We start from the raw sequence: 24564 nt of genomic DNA, 5'->3' as shown, positions 1-24564 counted from the left end.
GGTACTAAATGCTTTTTCATTCAAGATTTATTTTTATTTGTCAAAATAAACATATTTACTTATTTATTTTAAATGAATGATCAGTTTTTATAGTGTGTGAACAGACCTCTTTACCTGAACTGCTTATGATGTGGCAGGTAATTGCTGAGGTGCACACCAGGTCATAACACCCTGTTCATGAGTTGACTCCTTTTAACAAGGTTTCTGGAATAAGATGATAAATGTTGGGCAAATGAAAATGAGTGATTGTGTGCATTTGAACTTGAGTATCTGTGCGTGTTTCCATTTTTTGTGAGCAGATACCTGAGGTCCTACCTAAATGAAATATTTGCATAGAGTTTGCTCGAATCTTAATATCTAGATAACAGAGCTACTGATCACCAGGAGAATTGCTCTTTCTGTGAGTTACGATGCCAGCTAATGCTTGCGGTAATTGTACCAACAGTTGGACTTGGTAGCTTATTTCGTCAGCTGTTATTCTTTGATGGGTGTATTGAAAGCATGTTTTCTAAGGGTTGTTATATGTACCTTAACGTGAGGAAATAAATTTCTAAATTTTCTGGAATACAATTAAGGCAGCTGTTAACTATTACAGTAATGGCATTTTTACTAGGTAAAAAGAGAATCTTTAGGTACTTGGTAATTGTGTCAGCTTGACATTACTTTTCACTGTGGTTGAGTTTTCAGCAGTGAATTGAAAACTAAGTAAAGGGCAAATTGTGATCCTGCAGAAAAATCATTATCTGTCAAAGTTGCATTTGTGGTTCCTGGGCAAGCTGCTCATAGAGGTGCAGAGATCCTGCTCTGTAGATTTTTGAAATTCTTTTTCATTTCAAAGGGTATGTGATTCTCCAAACTTAAAGTTACAATTTATAATTTTAGTTAAAATATGTTTGGTGTTCACTTAAAAATGTAAGGTGATTTTAAGTGCTTTCTTCCTTAAGCTTGTATTCTTTGTGGAAATGCTAGTCACAGATACAGATATAGTACCCTTTGAACATAACTTCTTTTTTAATATTTAATGCCTGCAAGATTAATGCAGGCAGCGAATTTCAGAAGGATTTAATTCGCTTATTTGTTTGTGATCAGCCCTCCTGTGGACTTGCTGTAGAGGAGAAGGGGAGAAATTCTGATGAGTGACTAAGTCAACTCAGGGAACTGCTCTAGGGGTATAGTCTAGTTTCTTGTGATACAGAAATATAATTTCTTTCAGTTTGTCAGTGTGCCTAGCATAGTATTTTAATGAAAATTCCTATGGCATGGCTTAGTCAAAATATATAAATGGACTAAAAAGAAATGGTAGCGAGTCGTCCTCAGACACTGAAGACAAGTTCAGAGGTATCTGGTTGCAAAACATATGAAACACAGCATGTGATATTTTACTTATTAAATTACAATCAGCAGTTCATTGCTTGACTTTGCCAGATTCAGTGACATGTATTGAGCCTTGTAGAGAATAATGTGCCAGCATGGCAGCATCCAGTTTCCAAGACTGGACAGCTTGCTATGCACAGGGATAATATGCTTAGTATCAGCCAATTTTATGAGAAAGGAGAGATTTGTAATACCATTGTGAAGGCAAGATAGGAAAAATACCATTTGTTCTCTGGCAAAACTTCAAAGATAAAAATTTCCTCCCTAATAGCCCAAGGAACTTTTTGAAGAGGTTCTGCCACATGGCTTCCCAAACAAAAGACTGACAGATCTCTCTGGTTTATTGAACTCTTTAATGGTACAGCATTAGCATTGATTTGCTGTGAAAACGCTAGATTACTTGAGGTGTGTTCAATGATTAAATTGGAGGATGACAGCATCCTACTCCTGTTCACATTAAACCTTTTGAAAAACTCTGCAATCTGATGTATGTAATTGTTGTCTTCCTGTAGGTATTGCTTTTTAATTTTACTCTTCTTTTTTCTTGCATCTCTCTATCTTGCTTTTCTTTTCAGTGAAGAGGTGGCTTGAAAGTTCATGTAATAAAACTGTTGCAATATAAACAAAGTGCAGTTAAAAGTTACAGAATCTAGCATACATGTTTGACTGTGGCTTAGAGAATGCATCATCACTCCTTCACATCTCTAGAATTTTCTTTATATCACTAGAAGTTTGGAAGTAGAATAAATGTTTATTACTGTTAAAAGTATACATTCTTTACATTTTTAAATTACGTTGGGTTTGCTGGTGCGTATATGTACAAAATGGGAATGTTAATCTGTCATGTGTAATAAAGTAGCAGAAGCAGAGAATATTTGAAATTTGTCCTGGAACTGGAGTTTAATTTGAACTAAATGGAAAACATTTATTGCGTGCTTCTAAATGAGGATTTAATTAAAATTAAATAAGTGCATCTTTTTAGACTTATCCTTGAATAGGAAATATGAGACATGCTTCAGTTGATGGTTGGTTTTCTCTGACTTTGATTAATCACTTTCAAAGTAAGCGGAGGATCGGTACAGTAATTTCATAATTACACACAAATGAGTTAACTTGAAACTTTTAACTAAAATAACTGTAAAGGGAGTTTGATCTTTGTTAGTTTCATGTAATGCTGTGCATCTTTTGTGAGTGATTCAGATTCTTAGAAGTGCTAATCTGAAAAAAGGACTGTACCATGATGCTACCTATTTATTTACAAGACACTTCAGTGGGAAATGCTGGACCCAGGAAGATTATTTTTCGAAGATGTTGGAACAGTAAACAGAGGTTGAATGAAGCCATGAAATTAATGGAAATATTCTTGATGACTTGAGTGAGCATTGCCTCAAGCCCTGCATCTGTAAGCATTGTTAAAGATTATTTGATAGAGCTGTTAATGAGGGTAAAGTCCGGAATGTATTCGACAGACCTAGCATGGCATAGGTTAATAGTACCCCTGTGGCTGAGCTGGCTGCCTTCTTTCCAGGCAAATGTTAAAAACAAACAAGCAAACAACCCCCCAAAGAAAGCTTATTAAGAAGTTTTAAATTGGTATCAGTTTGCTTATTTGTGATGTTCGTAGTACTGTTAACATAGATCAGAGTGCAAAGCAAAATTATTTTGCAACTTGAAGATCTCAAGAAAATTTTATTTGAAGTAGGCAATTTGTAGTAAATCATCAAGATTCATTAAATATAAAATCAAAATTTTAACATGATGAGACTTTTTTATTAATGAGCTTTACCGCCACTGTTATTTGGAAAAAAAAACACCTTTCCATCATTTGTACATGTCATTGTATGCTGAATTTATTCAGTTTCTCTTTAACTTGCACTATGGATGTGGAAAATAATTCAGCACGGTGTTTATGCACAAATTCAGGAGAATTTATTTTATTAGCGATTCTATAATACCTTGCAGGATGTTGTAAAATATACCACAGATTTCAAAACGTTTAAGGGAAGAGCTATACATATTAGCTACAAATATACTTCCATTTCTTTTTATTTCTACTATCTTTCAAGTTCTAGGATTAGCACTAAATATACAAGGTTAATTTTTATTCAGAGTCTGGAAGTTAGCTTCATTAAAGGGGATGACTGTATATTGCTTTTAATTGAAATGAATTTTATTTGAAATGAATTTTTGTATACGACTAACGTCTTTTTAAGCCAAAAAACCCCCCATTTTAAGACATTCTTTGAAACTTGAATTAATGTTTATTTATTAAAGTGAATTGTATGTTCATTTTCTTCTTAAATATGTTTTCTGTCAGTATAGCTAGTTGACCTGGAGGAAGTGCTTTAGAGACTTGACTGCTGTATTGCCAAATTCTTAACGTGTTATTACAAGTTTTAAAAGCAGAAGTGTATTTACTTGGATTTTAGTTAAAGGGATATCTGATTTTTTAATATGTGGGAGAAAACCGCAATCAGATTAGGAGGAAAAATATTAAGCTTCTGTTGCTACTTACCAGAAGATTTATCTATGCTTTAAGCCTATACTGGTTGTATACTTCGTAAAAAATCTAAAAAATTGCTTAGATGGGGAGGAGGATAAAATTTGGAATGAGGAAAGCTTATTAAGAAAGCATGGACCCTGTTTCTGTCATGGTATTGTATTGCCTTAAAATGTACACTAGGTAATTTTTAAAGAGGATGATGCATATTTAATGAAGAAATTTATTTATTTAAAAGGAAGGGTTGCCAATCAGTCTAAATTTGCTTCAGTTAAAACTTGATGGTCTAAAGACAACTTATAATCCTTTTCTTGTTATAAAGTATTGTCAAATTTGTAGTAGTATCAGCTAAGTTTATGGAAACTTTGTTTTAAGGTGGTTTAAAATAGAACTAAATCTCTTAATTTATATTTGATGGCACCTGTTTTCATTTTGTTTCCCTGGCAACACCCGGGGTATCAAAAATTGCCTGTAGACCACCCTGGTTTTAGAGAAGAATGAAATCAGCCTGGCTCAGCCTTTTTTACTGACTAAATACTTAGACAAAGCTTTAACACACAGTCAGTACTTTGCAAACTAACTCAAATGATTTGGTTATACAATTTGAGATTTTTTTTAAAATTAGAATTTTCTGTACAAATGCCAGTTTGTGTTGTTCTGCTGTTTTAAAAATACACTGAGATATGGGAAGTATTTTTGATATCCTTTGTCTTAAAAAGCTGTGTTTGAAAGCTGTAATAACTACCTGCAGAAAAGTAGAGTAAAAATTCATAGTTTTTAGATAACACAGTCTGTCTGCTTTTAAAGCTGTATGGATCCAAGATTTTATTACAGATGTAAGTTGTCATTATTTGCATTCCCATGGGAAACAAATAAAGGCAACATGAGTGTTACCTCCAGATTCTACTTTCTTCTGTGCTTCTTTACCATGTCTGAAAATTTTCATGTTATGAAAATTACATATATGGTGTTCCAAATGCCACAAATCTTAATGCATTATCAGATTGTGTTTCAGAAACACAAACATGGACATAATTCTTGCAAATACTGCTCATCATTACCTACCTGCCTGAGAAACTATGCTTTACTGACAGAAGCCTTCTCTGCAATATACATTCCTGAGCTCCATGCCATACTGTTGATGATTAAAAATAGAAGAAAAGTTGGTGTTCTGGTGGAGCAAATCAGATTTATAGTGATAGTTACAGGAACACAGTCTGAGAAGTTTAAGGTGTCTTACATTTTCCATTCTCCCCCAGAAATTTAGAATAATTCTGGAAGATAACGAAATAATCTGTTCCCAGAAAAGAGAGCACCTTTGATGGAATTCATGGGTACCTATGGTGCAGTACTTCCCAGTGTCCTGGTGCTGTGATTGTAGACTGGGCATTAGAGATGGCAGGCCAGTATTCTCTCTACTGCTGCTCCTTTTTTTGTGCTATGAAAATGTAAAACAGGTAGCATCAGCCAGCACAGGATTTATTGGCAAACTGACATGCATGTGTTGAAACAGTCATCTGTTTCAAGAGGGTTGTTCCTTAAGAAATGTAATAATCATGGACTTTAACCTTGGGACAGAGGGCACATCTACACTGGGCAGGTACATCCAGACACAAGTGAACTTTGCCCATACTGTCCCCCTTCCAGTTTTCTCCAGGAGTTTCTCTAGAGCAACTGTGTGTGTACTGTAAATGTCTTGCTTTTTGTTTGTTTCTCTGAAAAATATGACTAATTTGTGCAAGCTGTATTTTTTGATATTTAGAAGTGGCTAGCCTTTGATTCTTGGTGGTGAAAATGAGCGTATCGAAGTTCCTAATTTGTAAACCATGTGTAGTTAAACAGAATAGTTAAATTATTTAGAGAAATTGGCACAAAGTTTCTGGTAACTTGATCCTTTTAGCAATCTTGTGAATTGTCATGTATAAATTGTGACTATGGAGCAACTGGTTGCATTGCCACCTGCTTGGTGTGAAAATATGTGGCGTGTGAAGTAGCTGGAACGTTCTTTCTTAGACTGGAAATACTACAGTAAGCTGATGTTGCTAGAGAAAGGTCTTACTGCTGTAGGCCTGGATGAACAGTAGGACAGGCTAAAAGCCAGAGGACGTGTCTTTCTGGATGGGTGTTGAAAAGTTGGTGGGTGCTCCCTCTGACAGCTGTGCTGCCCGAGGGCAGCAGGACATGACACAGCTCCAGCTCAGGAGCAGTGCACTGCCCTGACGTGCCTCTGTACCCAAAGTAACGTGCTTGGTCTCTGAACTTGTTTCCATGTTTACCTCTCTCCGTGTAAAAGATACTTTCTATTTCAGGCTGTAATTCATAACCTTTCATGCTGAATTCATTCATGGTGCCTGGACTGAGTGTGGACACAGAAGTGCATTTCACGGAGCTGCTGAAGCATATGCTGCAGGATTTCTGCTGCTGGCATGTTGAGGTTAGATTAAGATTCGGTTCAGCATGAAGTTAGCTGATGCAAAATTTAGCCTATTAAATTTCTTTTTAAAATTAACTTATGGGAGGAGAACAATGTATTCTTTTGCAGTGTTTCTGATCTGGCATTACGATTCCTAAAGCTGCTTTAGTGTTGTCTGAAAAGAGCTTTGATAAAAATCAACTAGACTAACATGCCCATAATATGAGAGTTTGTTCTTGACTCCTTAGTTATTTAGCCTTTTCTTACAATGAAGACAATGTGTATAATGTTCATTTTCTTAAGCTGTTAAGTCATATATGTCGTCAGGTATTGTTTCATGCACTGTGTTCTTTTCCTACTGCTTTTTAATAGCCTAGTTAGGATGTTACCTTGATTCCTTACCTATATGCAGAAAATAAGAACATGGTTGGCTCAGTTTTCTTCACACCTGAAGGGAACTTTTTTTCCATAAAATTAACCTTTAATGTTAACAGAAGAAGAAAGTCTATCTGGAATATCATAATTACATTTGTAACACATTTAATTAATGACAGTTATCAGAAGACACATGGTGAGTAGAGGGAGACTGGCAAACCTGGCATTGACACAGGAACTTTTTTTTTGCCTTTTATAACATAACTTTGATGAAAATATGCTCTTGATGCATGTTGCCAAAATAAGTAATTTCACACTCCAGAATTTCAGCAATTGACAAAATCTCCACCTTTATTGGTTTCCTTTAACAATCATATTTATAAAAATAGCCTCCCAGAGTGACTTTAAAAGCAGTAAAATGGATTGCTAGGGGCCAAGAAACCAAATCTGGAGCTAAAAACAGGCACTAAAAATATCTTACTTTCTGTTTAAATTGGGGACTTATTACCTAGGCTCTGCTGCTGTAGTGTACACACAGGATGATTTGAGTTCTGCATTATTCCCTTGTCTAGCTTTGTTTTGCTTTCATGATAGGAATCAAAAACTCTGTCATAATTTCATGATTGCTATGCCCAAAATGGGCTTTAATTAAAAAGATGTATTTAATTATTTATTTGTATTTCACTACTTACTTATAAACATCTGGGGAATTTTAGTATTATGTTTGTAAGAATTCTGCTAGACTTTTAACATTGAAATGGTAGCTTTTGGTTGCTATTGAGGCTTCAGAATTTATTAACAAATTCATCTATAAGGGAAATTTGTTTTACAGAGTAAAACATTATGTTTCTAATGCCTTTGCATTTCAGATGGTGATGGTTTAAATTATGACACCAGCCCTGTGCCTTAGGGCTTGCAATTCTGTAACTTTTTTCAGATGCATCAACTAAGCGTTGCCTAATTTGTTATGAAATTGAAAGAAAAGTTGTTCAATAATTCTTACTAAGTTGTGCTGCTAGCATCTGTTTCCAATAAAATACTGGTAATATGATAAGAATTGTGTGATTACTAGTTTCAAATAACCATTCCAATGATGGTCAACCAAAGACTGCTTTTCTTACACTGAGGGAGTGATTTGTATATATGGGGTGTTAAGTCCAAATGGCAGAGAAAGCTAAGGCTGGTGGGATGATATGCAAAGGTAAGGTGTGTTGGTTTTGGATGATGTTCTTTACAGAACCTCTGGCAAATTTAGGAGTTAAGTTATATGTTTTCTCTTCCTAAATTTATCATTAAGTATATTTATAATTTGCCTAAGGAAATTATCGAGTATCCTCTAAAAAAATGAAGGTGACTACTTGTTACAGACAGTTTAAATATGTATGCTTGGCTTTTTTATTTTTAGTACATAAACAGTGGTTCTCAAAAAAAAAAAATTGTGTCATTTGGCAGATAAAGGGATGTGTTCTAGAAGTGGAAGGTTTTAAATGGCCCCGTTTAGAGCCAGAGTAATGATTGGCTGGTCCCCTACCATAAGTTAAAGCCAAATTTTGAAACTTAGACTAAGTTGTTAAGGTCAGGCAAGATGTGCTCAGAAGTATTGGGGTTTTTTTCCCAATTTCCACATGAATTTTCATCTCTTCCACCTCCTTTTGTATCCCTGGTGCTTTGGCTAGGCAAACGGGAGCTCTCCAGCATGCAAGCAGAGAAAAGGTAAGTAAAGTCACAGGAGTGAAGCTTGGCAAAGTCTCTTTGAGATATTGAAGTTCTGTTTCACACAGAAAATGAGAACGCGCCATACCCAGCCATGATGATCCCTTCACTAGGGGAGCCTCTGCTTTGAGATTTTTCAGTAGTAGTAGTTTCACCTGTATTTTATTGTCTCTACACACCAGCTTCTTAACGAGAAGAAACAGTGACTGTGAGTTCAGGATATGCATGTGAGTAGCCAATGGGATGTAATTGATATATTTTAAGAATTCACTATTCCTTAGCTGCAGTACCTCGTGCTCATGTACTGTAGAGTTAGTTATGCTTCATCTCTAATACAAACAGCCTTGCTAGGGAAATACAGGCAAATCTTGTTGAGAGGCAGAGCAATAAATTTAAAAAACTTGCATGTAGAAGATGGTAAAGAGCCTCAGGATTTTCACACAAAAATGAGCATTGTATTCTTTGTATTTTTTTCCCATGGTTACAAGCTACTTCCAGACATGTAGAAACCTGCCTCCATTGAATGAAGGTGAAGAAAACAACAAATTTTTATTGTTACTGTTTTTTTAAAATATCTGTATCTATGGAGTTAGTTCTTTGAGGGGAATATATTTGTATATATAAAACCCATAAACATATCTCAATATCTATAAACAAAAAACTTAGTTTTTTATATGCAGGGATATATATTTATGGATTTATCTGTCAAAGAACTCCGTATAGATAAACAGGCACACACACACACACAGGAGTTCTTTGAGTCTATATATTTGCAAATAATGCCTGTTACAAGTGGATGTTTTCAGTCAGGCAAAAAATGAGTATTTGTTTAATTATGTTTTAGTCTCTGGGTTTAATAACACTCGGAAGGCATTGTTTGTTCAGTAACTTTCATGATGTCTTCTTGGTGACCATACAAGTGCAAACTGTTGGTTTCTGTAGACCTTCACAAAATGTTTATGCCCAAGAGCTCCGGTGATCTTGAATCTCCATCTGATACTAAACCAAGACACTCTCAGTTTTACTGCCAAGAATGGATGCCCAAGTAATGCTTAACTACTGTGTGGAAAATGAGTCTTCTTATGCATTTTCAGCATCAACTGGATGTCAGATATGTCCTTTGGAGTGGAATTAGGCAGAGCATCTGGTAAATCATCCTGTATTTATCTGTACTGCTGGGCAGATTCACATGAAAACTTTTCAATCGTTGACTATTTTTTTAAAATGAAAAGTGTAATTACAGGCATAGAATCTTTGAAGGAATTTATCCTGAATTTATCCTATCTAAAACTTTTGCTGCTGTTTTTAAGATCAGCTTCTTAGTTTAATGTGTGCTTGAATTTCAGCTTAAGCAATTGACACTTCTCTTTACATGGTTGTCTTCTAAATCATTGCCTGTGTCAGTCTAACATAGGCATTACAGCCCAGCAGTCTGTAACAGGTATGTTCACATTCTGTTTTTCTGTGTAAAGGAAACCTGGAACAATCCCACATCTCCCTTTTCTTTTGTATGTCAGCTGATTTAGGATTGACTGTGGAGTTTGCTACTGCTTAAAATAAAGGCTTGTTCAAAATAAGTGAGTAATTTCTTCAAGTGAGTGCTCTATCCTGGTTGGATAGCTTGTTTAATCATCTTTATGCCATTCCTAGTTACGTTTTTATGTTCCCTTTAACTTATGAAGGCTAATTTCCTTCTTCAGTGGGCATATCCATTTATGGACAAAGAAGATAATCCACTAGGCATGGGACTTGTTGGTTGTCTTGGTTATGCAGTTCCTGGGGCTCTGCCATGGGAAAGGCCCTTTGGAGTGTGCTGTGCTGTTTTTGAGTCATTGTTTCAGAGCATCACCCTACGTCATTCCTTGTAGGTAGCCAAGAGAAACTGCAGAAGGAATGATTAAGATACCACCCTCTGCACTTTCTGGTGTTGCTGTCTGTTCTAGGGAAACCTTTGCTGTATGACTTGGCATTTGCTGCTTTTGGGTTGAGTTCTGTCTCTTCAGGCAGCATGCCCAGCCTTTCTCTGCCTGAAGTTTGTGCCAGTAGTCTTCAGCAGCTTTCTAACTTTTGCTGTCTTCCAAATCAGTTGCTCTCATTTCTGATTTGAAATAGGTTTGGGTGCACTGTGTGGTCTGCTGTTGAGCTAAATGTGTAGGGTTTCAGAGAGAAGACATTAGCTCTAAATACTGTGATAGAGGAAAGAGTGTTCCAGAAATGCACGGCACTCTTAATGCAAAGTCTTATGGTGGCCCAGCTTTATATTAGTGTGTTGCTTTGGTCTGGATGAGTGAACTGTATGTCTGGAATTTGCATTCACACTGTGCTAGCTCATAGGTGACTTTCAGAATCTGTCTGAGACTCTGGTTGCCTGGTATAGCTTCAGCCTTTGTCCTGTTCTAACACGATGGCAACATCTACCTCCCATCATTCGCATCTGAGACTTTAGACATAAGAGCTCCTCTGTGGCCTGAGGACACTCTATGTACATGTGACCAAGAGGAGTGATATCGTAAGGGGGACTGCTTTTTCCCAGGTGAGGATCAGTCTCCTGAGAAAGCAAGAAGTCAAGCAAAGTTTGACTCCCTGTGAAGCTCTTTGTTCCTTAAGCTCAGTAATGTAATATTTGTCAGGAACAGTTCTGACACTTTTCAGGAAAACATGGGTCTGGAACAATGCTTCAAAACTTAACCTTTGTGGTAGGGGACTTCCAAAGAAGGTCTTCTTGCATTGGAAATCCACAGGAAATGATGATTCTTCCTATTTCATGTCAAGACTTTTCTTTAGGATTTTTATCACTTGTGTTACTTCTCAATTTATTGGCTTCCATGAGGAACTTGTAATTCAGTCATCTGTATTTGAGTGCTAGGAACCCTGTTCAGCTAGGGAGTGTTCTGGAGCATACCTGAGGTATTCAAAAGCTATATGGACGTAGTCCTGGACATCTACCTCTGAGTGGTCCTGCTTGGTGGGGAGGATTGAACAAGGTGGCCTCCAGAGGTCCCTTCCAATATCAAACATTCTGTGACTGGTGTCCCTCAGAAATTCTTGAATCTGTAGTCATTCCTTCAACCTGCACCTTTTTAATAGTCTTCCTTATTGTTGACCTTGGATCTGTGGAGGAATGGAGGAGTTTGATTAATTTTGTGACTGTGCAGACTTTTATAGGGATTAGGTTATTATTTTCTTATGCTGGGAATCTAACCAGCTGATAACCTTTTTCAAATTGCATACGTCCCTCAGCTAACATAGATGTCGTTCATGTTGTATTTTTCCACTGAGCAATATTTCTTGCCTCTATTGTGTCTGCTCTAAGGGATGATTCTAGATACTCTTATCTCAGGCTGGATAGAGAAATTTCTGTGAAGCTGCTCGGGTGGAATGAATACATACAATTAGAGCAAGAGAGAGAGAGAGAGATGCAAGTTCTTCACTGTTTTCAAAGTGTACCTTTCTCAGATCTGCAGAGCCTTCATTTGGTAGTTCCATACATGTGCTGTAAAGCATCTTGTCATTCAAAGGCTGTTCAAGCAAGATGAGTCTTGAAGATGCTTTTTGGGATGCTTTTAATGTGAACTATGCAGTTTATTCAGTAAATAGTTATCATATTGCTAGGGGAGCCAGGAGTATGATTGCAAACGTATCATTTGAGGAGAGAGGAAAGGCCATTTACATGTAACTGTATATGGTTACCATGTCTTGAAGAACCTCTGCATTCAGAAATCCTTTCCCCTGTCTGCCCTGAGGTATTTTTGTATAAAGTGGGGACAAGCTGCTAGGAATTAAGGGTATGATATGGCCCATTTATACGATATCAGCATTTCTAGTCGCTGCTTCAACTATTGCTGTATTGTTTGCATACTTGAGTGATTGCAACAGCCACATTGCTAAACTGTAATTTTTTTCAGTAATATAGGCTATAAATTTTTGTTCCCTGAACTGTTTGTGAAGGAATGTTATTTCTCTGTGTACCTATAGTAACAGGGCTATGCTTTCACTTGTTTTTTTTCTCTGCAGTGTCAGTCTGATACATGCCTTTGAATGGAACAAAATGTAGTAGGTTAAACCAGATGCTAACAAAAATGTAGAAAATATGATTAGTAAGTGTTTGGACAGGGCAGTAAAACACAGACCACAGACCCAACCCCAGCACTTATGAAATTTTGTAAAATATTCCAGGCTAAATAATGCAAGAGTCTTGATAGATGCTTGCTATTTTTTTCATCTTCTCTCTTCAGGTTTGTTTATAACTTGGTTTAAGCAAAGGAAAATAGATGCAAGGCCAATTCACCATGTTGCAGATCTTTTCTCTCAGTGTCTGTATTTCTTTCTGGCCTCCAAAATACCTTATTCTATGAATTTTTTTTCTTAATTATGAAGAACTTTTCTCTACTATGTCCTTGATATCTTGTAGAGTGATACCATGGACATACAACTAAGTTTATCTGCATGACGTCCTGTAGGGTGTGCAGTTCCTGTAGGATGTGCAGTATTTTGAAGATGACCAAGTCTAGTGGACATCTAATTAGCATTGGATGCCATTAGCGTAATGCATTTTAATTAATCTGTGTTGGGTTATGCTTCTGTTTCCTCTTTTGGGTGAAATTTATCAAAAGTGTAGCAAATCATATTGTTAGGAGTTAGAGATGGATACGAAACCTTTAGATGATACAAATAATAACTAACTTGTATAATTCAGTGTGTTACAGAATAAACAACTAGTGAGGCTAATAATATGCATTACATTTTATTTTAGCAGTTGATAACGGTGCTTGAGAGGTGGATAACTTCTGGGGGGAAGGAAAAAAGAGGCCAAGTCCAGACAGACATGATTAGAATATCACTGACAGATTTGCAGTCAGGAGCACTAGGTCTAAACTGATGTTTTATTTAATAGCATAGCTATTTTATAGCCAGTGTTTTTGTCAAAAGAGAATCAGCCCTTGATCACAACTAAGACATTAAGGAAGGCATATTGTTTATTTCTTTCTTGGGGATAAGCTTGAGGGTTTTCCTTCTCCTCTGGAACTAGTTTCTCTGCATTATCAGTAAAGGTTATTGTATGGCTAATTACATGGCAGTTCAGGTTGATTTGAGAATACAAATGTTATTGCAGAAATAGAAGAGGCTTATTTTTAGTGCTCACTAAATCTAGGGTGCTATGTTTTTCTTTTTTACTGTGGTTCAAATGAGCAGGCTTGAAAAGGTTAGTTAGCCACTGGGGATATTAAAAATAAAGTGGGAACTAAATTGTTTGTACTACTTAGAGTATTAAAAATGTGTATTTTTAAACTGAGTGGAGAAAGAGGAAACAACAAAAACTTTGGTGAATGTGTTTGTATGTATCACCTCAGGGTGGAAAGAGGTGACTTCTATATTAGTGTATTTCAATATGAGAAATCTAGAAGGCATGCAGGGAAAAAAAAGGTAGTTTTTAGCTTCTCTTCTGTGTTTGATGTTAGTCAAAATGTAATTCAAGCAATTGTGTTCTGTAGCCACTGTATGACCTTCCCAGGGGCAATCAGCCCCCGCCTTTAAAAAAAATAGAAAGCCAGTTGGCCTATGTTTAGCTTACTAAATGTCATCTGGATTCAGTAAAATGCAAGTGACCTGCATTGAATTAGTATAATTGTAATACAAACAGAACATCTCATAGTTTTGGTCTTACACAGGAAAAGAGAAAGTTGAAGAGATTTTTCAGTTTGATAAATAAAACTGAAGATACAGAGTTAACTTTGGCTCACAGTTCATTTTACTTTTTACTGTCTCTTAAAAAAAAATACATGGCATTTGAATTTTGTGTGTACATTTTCTCTTTGGAACATTTTCCATTTTTGGAAGACTCTTCCTTATGATGTATGTCATATCAGTTATTAAATCATAAGTGATCGTTACCAATTCCAGTTTCCTCAGACACAATGCCATTTCAGAGAGATATTTTTTACTGATTTACCTAGCCTGTCCAGAATTTGGTATATTGCTTTACCTCTGTCATTTGGTAGGATTGCTTTTGAATTCTGTGATGTAGTTCATATTTTTCACTCTCTATTCCCGAGAGCGATGCTTACACTTACCAAGCTAACACAGTGCCATGAAGAACTGAAGTATCAGTTCAGGCAGTATATTTGAATTTTAACTCTGACCAATTTTAACTTTGACTCTATGATCTTGTAGTTGTCTTATTCAGTTTGGTTTAAAAGGCATGTTAGTTTTTTAAAATGCAAGATTAGTGTAATTGTGTAAGTAATACTATGCCTTGGTTGTACTTCTCTTTTCATTTGGACATTCAAATGCCCAGATTTTACTTTGTAATGCCTCCCACTGCATCATGGCCTCTAGAATAGAAAAAATAGTTTTACTGTAGCAACTACATTTCCTTACAGGAAAACATGTGGCTATTACACTAATCTAGCAATGGAATTTAAGGGGCTACAATATAAATGACATTTATTTGAAACCAGTAGGGAGAATACTGGAAACACTAGCAAGGCAAGGACAGTAAGTGTGTTTTTTTGTGTACCTGGTAGCTGGGAAAGCAATACTATTGAGTCTTGTAGTCTCTGAGTACCTTGAGAGTCAGTGGAGCAGAAACAGGAGAAGTTTTCATTCTTCACTTGAAGGTAGACAGTGCTTTAAGATGTAAGAACTCAATTACTCTTTCATAGACTACTTTTATAGACTACAATTAATTACTCTGTAATTAATTGGTTGTTTTCATTATATCAGTGGGATGTTGGCATTTAATATCTGGAAATTTGTAATCTGTCCGTTTAATTTTAGTTCTTAGTTTGAACACTGCAAGTAAATGGGTCGTTTTTCTTTGTGCTGGTGGTTGGGTTTTGCTGTCACCTGTTCATCTGCTGCTACTGTAAAAGGTGAAGTAGGAAGCAGCAAATACTGTTGAAAGGGATTGTTCCTTTGTGTTTCATGTTTCGTGTGTTAAACATGGTCACATGGTCATTCTGTTTCTGTACCTAGGCTGACTGAACATGATAATCCTCTTTTTTGTTTTAAATTAATTTTATATGAGCACAGGGCAAATGGGGAGGTGGTGGTGGTGGTGGAAAAGATCTTCAAAACACATGTCCAAATTTTGATCATGAAATTCTGAAACTGTGTTTGTCTATATTTTTTTTTTTTGTAGAATAAAATTACAAGTTCTGGAACTTCTTGGGTAGTTTAGTGGCAACTTTCCTACAATGTAACCTGAATATTCCTTGTTAAAATTTAAACTCATTAGCTCCTCTTCTGTTCTTTATACACTTTCTCTCTTTGAAGTGGCATTTAACATGTTGGAGACTGTTACCATATCTCTCACTACAGTTACCTCTTCTTTAGACTGAGCAATCCTAATTCATTCAATCTTTTCTTGCAGAGTGTGTTTTTAAAATATCTAAGCATTGCAGTTACTCTGTTTTCAAGCCATCTTCAGTTGGTTTACATCTCTGAAATTGTGATGCCTGAAACTGAACACAAAACTGCTGCTGGAGGTCTAACATACCCCAAATAAAGGAGAACTGCCACTTAATTCTTGAATGCCTTCTTTCATTACTACTGTCTGTGGTTGTCAGAGATTTCACATTTAATATCCAATGAGTTTACTGTAGCTTTTTCTCACAAATATAAGTTACTCCTTGATTCTTCTACAAGTAAATATAATTGCAAATGCAGTTTTTCCACTTCATGTCTCATTAAATGTTAGTATGTTTCTGGATGTAATCATTGCCTCATTTTCTCAGAAACTGCGGTAAATACTGTGGGAAGAACGAAAATATTCTTTTACTAAAGTATTGGAGTTTTCTTGGAGGGAAAGTAGGTTTCATATTCTGGGTAAAAACTTGGAACCTTCTAGGCATTGTGCCTATGAATTTTCAAGATAGTACTGAATCAGGAGTAAAACTAACTATAGTGAAAGAAGAGTAGATCAATCACAAGAGTATTCCTTGGATTCTGTCATACAGTGTGCACTTTCTGAACCATTTCCTTGTTCTGTAACTGACAAGAAAGTAGTTCCATACTGAAAAAAGAGAAGGTTGTTTGATTTCAAGTTCATGTTCTTGATCTCGTATTCTGTGAAGGGAGTGATAGCACAGTGATTATGTCATAGCAGGATGCTTCTGTCTGAGAGGTACCATCATTCACAAAGACATTTTCTCTTTTCATTCCTGGCCACCTGTGTGGGAAATATCCTTTAGGCAATGAGTTGTCTAGCTCTTGATCCAGAATCTGTCATAATGTATAATTTAGTCTGAGAGACTCTTAAGTGTTGAAGTTCTCTGAGGGTTTGAGTAGAATTGGCCAGTGGCCTGAAGTGGCCCCATTTCTCTGTTATGGTGATTTCCTCACAAAGAGGAGGTGTTCATCACTATCAAAAGGAAATTTTCTCCTATACAACAGTGTTTAAAAATACTTATTTTTCCAAATCTGTATCAAGTAAAAATTCACTTTGAAGTTTAAGCTACTACAACAAATACTTCTTTCAGTCTAAAGATAGTTTAATATCTATTTATTTTTTCCTATCTCAACCCGCTTCCTCTCAAACACTTCCTCCTCTCAAATTAAAAAAACTCTTAAAAAACCCATGTACACATACATGCAGTGCCCCCTTCTTTCTCCTCCTGATTAAATGAATCTTGCTCACTCAGTGCCGAAATTGAGTGTACTTTTCTGAATAAGAATAATGACGTAAATTTCAGCTCATTTAGGTTTTCTTTTGGGTGAATGAAATTATTAGAAACACTGTCCTAGATGTTGTCTGAATGCTGCAGTTCCTTTCAGCTGTTAGAAACTTCCGTATTTTTGTAAGACTTGCTGACTTTCACTGTCTTGTTTTCCAGTAGTGCTTGGATTTTTTTAAGTTGTCGGGATTTAAAATTTTTTTTTATGTCCAAGAACAGTAAGTCTTGTGCAGACTTACAATTTTTGTGGATGTGAACTTTCAGTATAACCTTTCAATAAAATGTTAAATACTTACACTTTTTAATACCTATAAGGGATTATATGCACGTTACGTATTTTCCTCTGAAAATTCCTGTATATGTCAATTAAAATTCAGAACTGATAGCTGACTGCGTAGTTTAAGCACAAAATCCTGAGTAGCCTGAAATTATTTTTGTTTTCACTGAATGCCTTTCCTTGAAAAATTTTGCTTATCTAAAACACTGTCCTCCTCACTCCAAAATATCCCCAAGAAAACAACAAAAAACCCCAGTGAAGCCAAAGAAGGTTAAAAAACCTTCATGAGATTGCAGATTTTTGCCATGCTTTATTTTTAATTTCTACAGACTTTGAAAAGGCATTTGTTGCCCTCCTTTCAAGGTGTTGTGGTTTGCCAGGCACCCATGGCTCGCTCACCTTCCGCTGCTGCAGCTGAGCAGAGGAGAGAAAAAAAAAGTTAATGAAGGGTTCATGTGTTAAGGACCGGGAGAAAACACTTCAAGGGCGAAACAGGCTTAACTTAAAGTTACAAAGTGAATTTATTACTAACAGAATCAGAGGAGGATAATGAGAAGTAAAACACCGTTTCCCCCCCAGCCCCTCCCTCCTTCCCACCGACAGCGCAGGGCGTGGGGGTTTGGTCAGTTCATCACCGAGATCTCCTTCCGCTGCTCAGGGAGAGGAGTCTTCCCCTGTGAGGCCGGGGGTCCCTCCCACAGGAGACAGTTCTCCCTGAACCTCTCCGGAGTGGGTCCACTCCCACGAGCAGCAGCCACCCCGCCCCTGCTGCAGCGTGAGCCCCTCCCACGGGCCCACAGCCCTCCCAAACTGCTGCGCCGTGGGTCTCTCTTTCCACGGGGTGCAGTCCTCCAAGGACAGGCTGCTCCAGCCTGGAAGCAGGGCCCTCTTTCTCTGCCGGGTGTTCCACTGGATCACAGCCTCCTCCAGGCATCCACCCGCTCCACCGTGGGCACCTCCCCCACGGGCTGCGGGTGGATCTCTGCGTCCCCCGTGGATCCCCATGGGCTGCAGGTGCACAGTTGCTGCACCATGGTCCTCACCACGGCCTGCAGAGGAACCTCGGCTCCAGTGCCTGGAGCACCTCCTCCCCCTCCTTCTTCAGTGACCTTGCTGTCTCCATGTTGTTTTCCCTCACATGTTCTCACCTCCTCCTCTTCTCTGACTAGAAAAATAAAACCTGTGTGCACTTTGATTTTCTTCTTAAATATGTCATCACACAGGCGTTACCAGCCTCTCTAATTGGCCCAGTTTTGGCTGGCAGCATGTCCATCTTCAGAGCCATCAGGGACTGGCCCTGCTGGACATGGTGGAAGCTTCCAGCAGCTTCTCACGGGAGCCACCTCTGTGGCTCCCCTGCTACCAAAAACCAGGCCATGCAAAACCAATACACAAGACTTGTGATCTAAGTTGAAGGAGGGAAGAATTTTGAGGAGTGGGTTGCTGACTGTGTCTTCTGTTAAAATGTCACTGACATCAATGACTTGCATCTTGCAGATGAAACGGGAACTTGAAGGTTACATCCCTAATAAAAGGGAATTCAGTTGCATGGCAGAATTCAGGAATATTTTGTGTTGAAGAGCTGGGTTCGGGAAATGAAAATAGCCCTACTGAGTTGGGCAGAGAAACTCAAACTGTTCCATTTTAAAGTAGAAGATGGAAAGTTGGGACAAGATAACAGTAAAAAACTACAGGCAAAAGTAATGAAGAGTTCCCCAAATAAAAGGGAATTTTTTAAATATGTTAGAAGAAAACCTGGAAAAATATTGATAGGTCTGCTGGGCTTGAAGGGAGAAGAAGAAAGAAGCAAACACAAGGAGGTCAGTGCAGATAAACAAAGTTCTTTCTTTGGAGTTGTATAACTCCATGAAATCATTTGTTGAGTAGCTTTCAGATATCTTTGGATTGTACAAGTGATGGGTTATAAGAGTTCAAGAAACATTGAAAAATGAAAAAAAGAAATGGATAAACTCATATTAATTAACTGGCAGTAAGGCAGCATGCTGAGGTGATAGTTCTGTGAAAAGATTGGTGGTAATAAATATTTTTGTTACTCATCTGACAAAATGGTTTGATAATGAACAGGCATATATGCAGAGGACACGATACTTTTAGCTGAGTTAGCAGGGGGAACTTACTCTTTGTCGTGATAAGTGGATAGCAGCTAGTGCAATAAATTCTGTCTTTTAAATATACCAGTGAAGGATATGGTAGAAGTTTAAAGTTAGGAAATGCGATGGGATTTAAAAATCCGTTTTCTAAGTAAGCTTGTTTAAAACCAGTTATGAAAAACCCCAAACTGAATTAACTTTTGGCCTTAGAATGCTAACTTGACCTGTTGTCACATAACAAATAATCTGTAATATTTTTTTTTTTAATTTAAAGCAATTTTTTAGAATCAAAGAATATGTCAATTTGGAAGGGATCCATGACTGGATCATTAGTCCAGTTCCTACCTTAGTACGAAGAGTAAATTCAGAGGTGAATCTCGAGACACCGTTCTGGTGCATGACGGTGCTAACAAGGCAAGGGTTGATTCTTTTCAATAGATTTGCAATTGCACTTACTATTGCAAAATATTTGAGATTGGTATCTTTACATTCTTGACCTGTTGTAATGCTGTCAAAATGTTACGAGCTTACTAGCAATAAAAAATATATAAGTAAATGTAAATGGCTTATCTTTCAATAACCCATCTTTGCTGTTAATCATGTGAATAGTCCTTCCATTATGTATCTTTTCTCTATGTTTATTACTTTATTACTTTACATCTTAAGTGAATCATATTTTGATTTGATCGGTAAAGGTCATTATTCCAGAGGGAGGCTTATGACAGTAAATGGCTGTTAAGCCACTGGTACACGTTGTGGTTTGTTTCATTTAGTTTGGTTTTTTTTCCCTTATGGTGTTTTATTTTATTTTCCAGGTGCTCCTAGTGTTAATACATGTAATTTTATAATAAAGTAATTTAAATGTAATTTTTACCTTATGTAGTATTGTGTAATATGGTTTAATCAGTGGCCATTACAAAAACTATCAAAGTGAGTGCAGTAGAATTGCATGTTAAATGTCACACATATTCCCCCTCATTAGGATTAAAAATTTTATGTCAGTTATTGTTTGTCCAGAACTTCTCTGAACTAAAGCTTCACTTACCCATTCCTGCATTTAATCCTGTGTTTGTTCATTCTAGTAAGAATCAACTTGGATCAGGTATGTGATAGATGTCTGATGGAACCAGGCCTGTTTGTAGTTCTGCACAAGAGGTGTGAGTACACTAGATGATCTTCATCAACGTCTGTGTTTGCAGATGAGAGGAAGCAGCAGTGATTTTTAGGGTGCTTCTAACAAATACATCTATTATTTACTATGACGTAGATTGTGAACCAGCTTTCTTGACTTTAAACAGGAGGTGTTTTTCAGTAACTTTATTTTTCACTGTGTTACAATATCGTAGTTCTGAATTAATAAAAACAAATCAAACAAGCCACCCCCCAAAAAGCCACATCAAGAAAATTGCTCAACAAAGCAAACCCAGTGTAGAACCTGCTAGTATTTCACCCTTCTTCATGCTGATGTTTCATTTTTAGACAGCTGATGAATTGTGTAAATGAATAATTAATGATGTTTTAGTAGTCTTTTTGAAGGCTATTCAAGAAAGGAGGGAGGTTCTATGTATCACAGAGAGGAGAAAAATGTGTCTTTCAGCTGATTCTTTGTTTCCAAAGTTACTAAAATTTTACAGTACCCAATATTTAACTCCTCCGGCCTCAAATAGGTTTTTGTACCCTGAATGTGTTACTGAGTTTAATGTGTTTTGGTGTTTGTTTCCTACAGTAGATTGCTAAACTAAGTAGTGTAATTGTGGTGGCAAAAACTATGAAGTCACAAACTGATGTCATGGATCCTTACCCTGTTTATAAAAAAGTTTTTCTCTATAGATTCTAGCAATGGAGCTTCACAGCATGAAAATTATAAATTCACCACAATATAGAAGTCTCTGTTGTTCTCTTCAGTAGCATTTATGGTACTGGGTAGATTTTCTGCTTTTTATTGCAAGTAACTTACTTCAGCTAAGTAATAGAGATAAGTTACTCAAGGAGCTAAAAGCCAGAAGACACGGTACCTCTACGAAATTGCTGTTGATCACTTAATGTGTTCATGGGCTGTGTGAAATACACATATATTACCCTGACTGACAAGAAGAATGAGCTGCAAGGATTTTCTGATTAGGAATTTCCATGTGTGGTATATGAGCATCTCATTTTTCTTTTGGTGTTTCCTAATTCATCATCATCACCATAATTACATTTTCACGCCAATAAAATTGTCCATAAAAGAACCTTCATGGAAACCCCCCCGCCCTGTTTTCAGCCTGGATTTAATTTAAAATACTAGGCCCTTTAAGAATAATAAAAAGAAAATCCTGGGCTGACTTGTGCAGTTCTGCTCTCATTTAAGACCTGGTTCTCAGTCTGGTATTCAGCTTAGCTGTAACTGCTGATGATTGAGCAGAGAAGTGCTACCAGGCAACAGGTATGGTAGAAACTGTGTTGGATTGTCCAGTGTTCAATTCAGAAGTGGCCCCAAAAGCTGCCCTGGATGATTTTATCTTCCCCATATCTTTTGTCATACATAGATTATAATCTGCCTTGAGTTCTGGTTTCACTGCAAGGTGAAGGATTTCCCTCAGACCAGTGTGTGAAAGATGATTCAAGGTAGAATTGGGCTCAAGGTGCAGAGGTGGAAGGGCCAGTTCAGGACAAATTTGGAATGAGCTCTATGTTATAGGCAGGTGAAGACAAATGCAGATTAAGCTTAGCCTTCTTGTAGCTTTAGAGGTTTCTTTCTCTATTTAGAGATGATTGAATGGTTAAAACTGAAGACTGAGTCATACAATCTAATTCTTTGGTTGTATATTTGATGTGTTACTCTTGTAAGATTTGTCAGTTTGTCTCAGAAATGTAAGGAAATGTGGAAGGTGATATTGAAGGCGGGAGAGAGAAAAGAATTAGCCCCAGCTCTTTTATAAGTCAGAGCCTGCCCCTCTGTTGAGCAATTTCCTCCTAACATTTCCTCAGTTGGTACTGCCAGTTCAGCCCATGTAATTGGGTGGATAGTAGCTTATATTTGGTGTTTCTTTCAATCAACATTTGCCTAACACTGGCTGTATGAGCACTGTTCTCAGCCCTACTGTGAGAGCTAAACTAAAACCAATAGCTGTGGGAAACTTCTGAGAAAATTACAAGTGGAGTGGAGGAGAAAAAAAAACTTCAAGTAATAGTTTGGGAAAACACAGGGACTGGAGAAATCTAAGGTAAGATGAAAGAAGCATGAAAAAACCAAGTATTTCCTGCTTCTGTTGGCACCCAGAGTGATTGAAATAGCTTAGTTTTGTTTTAAAATAATATACAGTTATTGTAGGGTAGAAATGACCTTTTTTGACAAGAAGTGGAAGCAAAAATGAGGAGTCAGTTCCTGTCAGATAAGTGTTTTGTTTTATTCCTGGAGATTTGGGACTAGCTTTATAATGCTCCAGTGAGTTCTTTGCAAGCCTCTTGGAAGGAAACAGAGTAGTTGAAAGCTAAATCATAGACTGTTTTGAAAGAGGACAGGCGTTTAACTTCTCTGCAGAGAGATAGGCAAGCCAAAATTCTGAGAGAGGCAAGATGGAATTGAAAACCAGAATTTTAGGCTGGTTGATAGAATGGAGTGCCGAGAGATGGAGGGAGAGGTACATGCTAGCAAGTGTGTGGCGTGAGTACCAAGTTGGACTAAACATTTGGAATAAGTAGTTTCTGTATGTTTTCTTGTATTACAAAAATGCATCTAATTTTTCTTTTCAGCTAATAGAGCTCATGTGACATAGGATTTTAAAAAGTCTACAGTTTAAGCATTACATAAATATACATATTTCTGAAGTAGGTATTTTCAATGAAAGTACAAAGCATAAATGTGGATTTAGGACTCTAACACTTGAATATCTCCTTTTGTGGCTTTCGTTGTCTGGCATAAAAGAATGATTCATGAATTTCCTCTTTTTCTCATTGTCCTTTGTGAATGACAAAGAAGTCAATTCTTTGCTGTGGTTCTTAACTGCTGTGTATTTGATGAAAATAGTTGGCCAAGGCAAACATTTTTGCTAGAACTGTGGAGCTGAGTAGGACTCCAACTTATCTGTGCTTACCTGTGGGGAGAGAGGTCAATGTTTATGATGAAACCTATTATGATGGTACCTATTTTGACACCACCCAAACAGAAGTTGGTAGACTTCTGTTACAGCTGTGTGTTTTCAATAGCTACTGCAGAGTTAGCTGTTAAGAGTAACTGAAGATAAGATCAAAAGTCATCAGTTCAAAGTTCAGAAAGATCATTAATTTCAAGGACAGAAACAGCTGAATTTGTTAGCCACTGCTTTTCGCCAGAAGCACTTCACTTGTACTGACAATTAATCTTGCCTCACAAGTGAAGTAGATAAGGCCAGTTACTGAGTGCCACGTTTCCTATCTGAGTCCATATACTTGTTTGGCATGGCTGCCCACTGAAAAGATAAAGCTGCTGTTGTAGCATACATTTTTGTTAAACAAAATGGCAAGTTTTGTAAACATTTAAGTATTTGAATTCAAGCAACTATTCAGTACTGAATTAATTTTTCATTAAAATGTTAGTAAACAGTTTTTACGTCATTTTGCATGGTTTCCACTTTCCTTCAGAATATGAGAAAAAATTTTCTGATGAGGGTTTGAATGAGTTCAACCAACTTTCAAGGCCAGTCAGACTTCTTTAGAAGCTATGGATAAAATCTCATTAAGTTCTTTCTGCCTTCTCTCTATGTTTCAGACACAGGCTGAACCTTCTAGTGCTTCTAATACTTTAAACATTTGCAGAATCAGTTTTTTTCCCTTTTCTGAGTATGTATTTCTGCCTATGCTTTTAGAAAAGCAAATGAAGAACTCTTATTCCCTGTGACTTTGGAAAATGTAGTTGGATTGAACCTGGGTTTAGAAGAAAATAATAGCCTGTTGTTCTTGTCAATAGACCTAGCTCTAGTGTGTTGCTATCATGTGTAAGTCTTAAGCACTGATACTGGATGCATTTATTACATACAGAAGTTCAACATTTTTCATTATTTTGCAATAATCTGTCAGAGTTGTACAGCTTTTTTCCCCCAGCTGCAAGCATGAATTTATAATAATAATTATAAAAACCTAGAAATAATAGTATAAAAAATGGCACT

The 24564-nt window shown here is 36.9% G+C and overlaps 1 protein-coding gene across 2 annotated transcripts in view; it reads left to right on the top strand.

Annotated features, from left to right (window-relative positions):
• The window catches only part of STK3 (serine/threonine kinase 3), a 139055-nt gene that overhangs the window by 33845 nt on the left and 80646 nt on the right, over window positions 1-24564 (top strand). The gene's annotated exons all lie outside the window — the stretch shown is intronic.

This window comes from Corvus kubaryi, unplaced genomic scaffold, assembly GCF_017639235.1.
Source record: "Corvus kubaryi isolate FWS band 111438036 unplaced genomic scaffold, C.kubaryi_AGA036_p1.0 37385, whole genome shotgun sequence".
NCBI lineage: Eukaryota > Metazoa > Chordata > Aves > Passeriformes > Corvidae > Corvus > Corvus kubaryi.
Note: the sequence above shows the minus strand (reverse complement) of the source record. Positions and strands in the feature narration are given on the sequence as shown.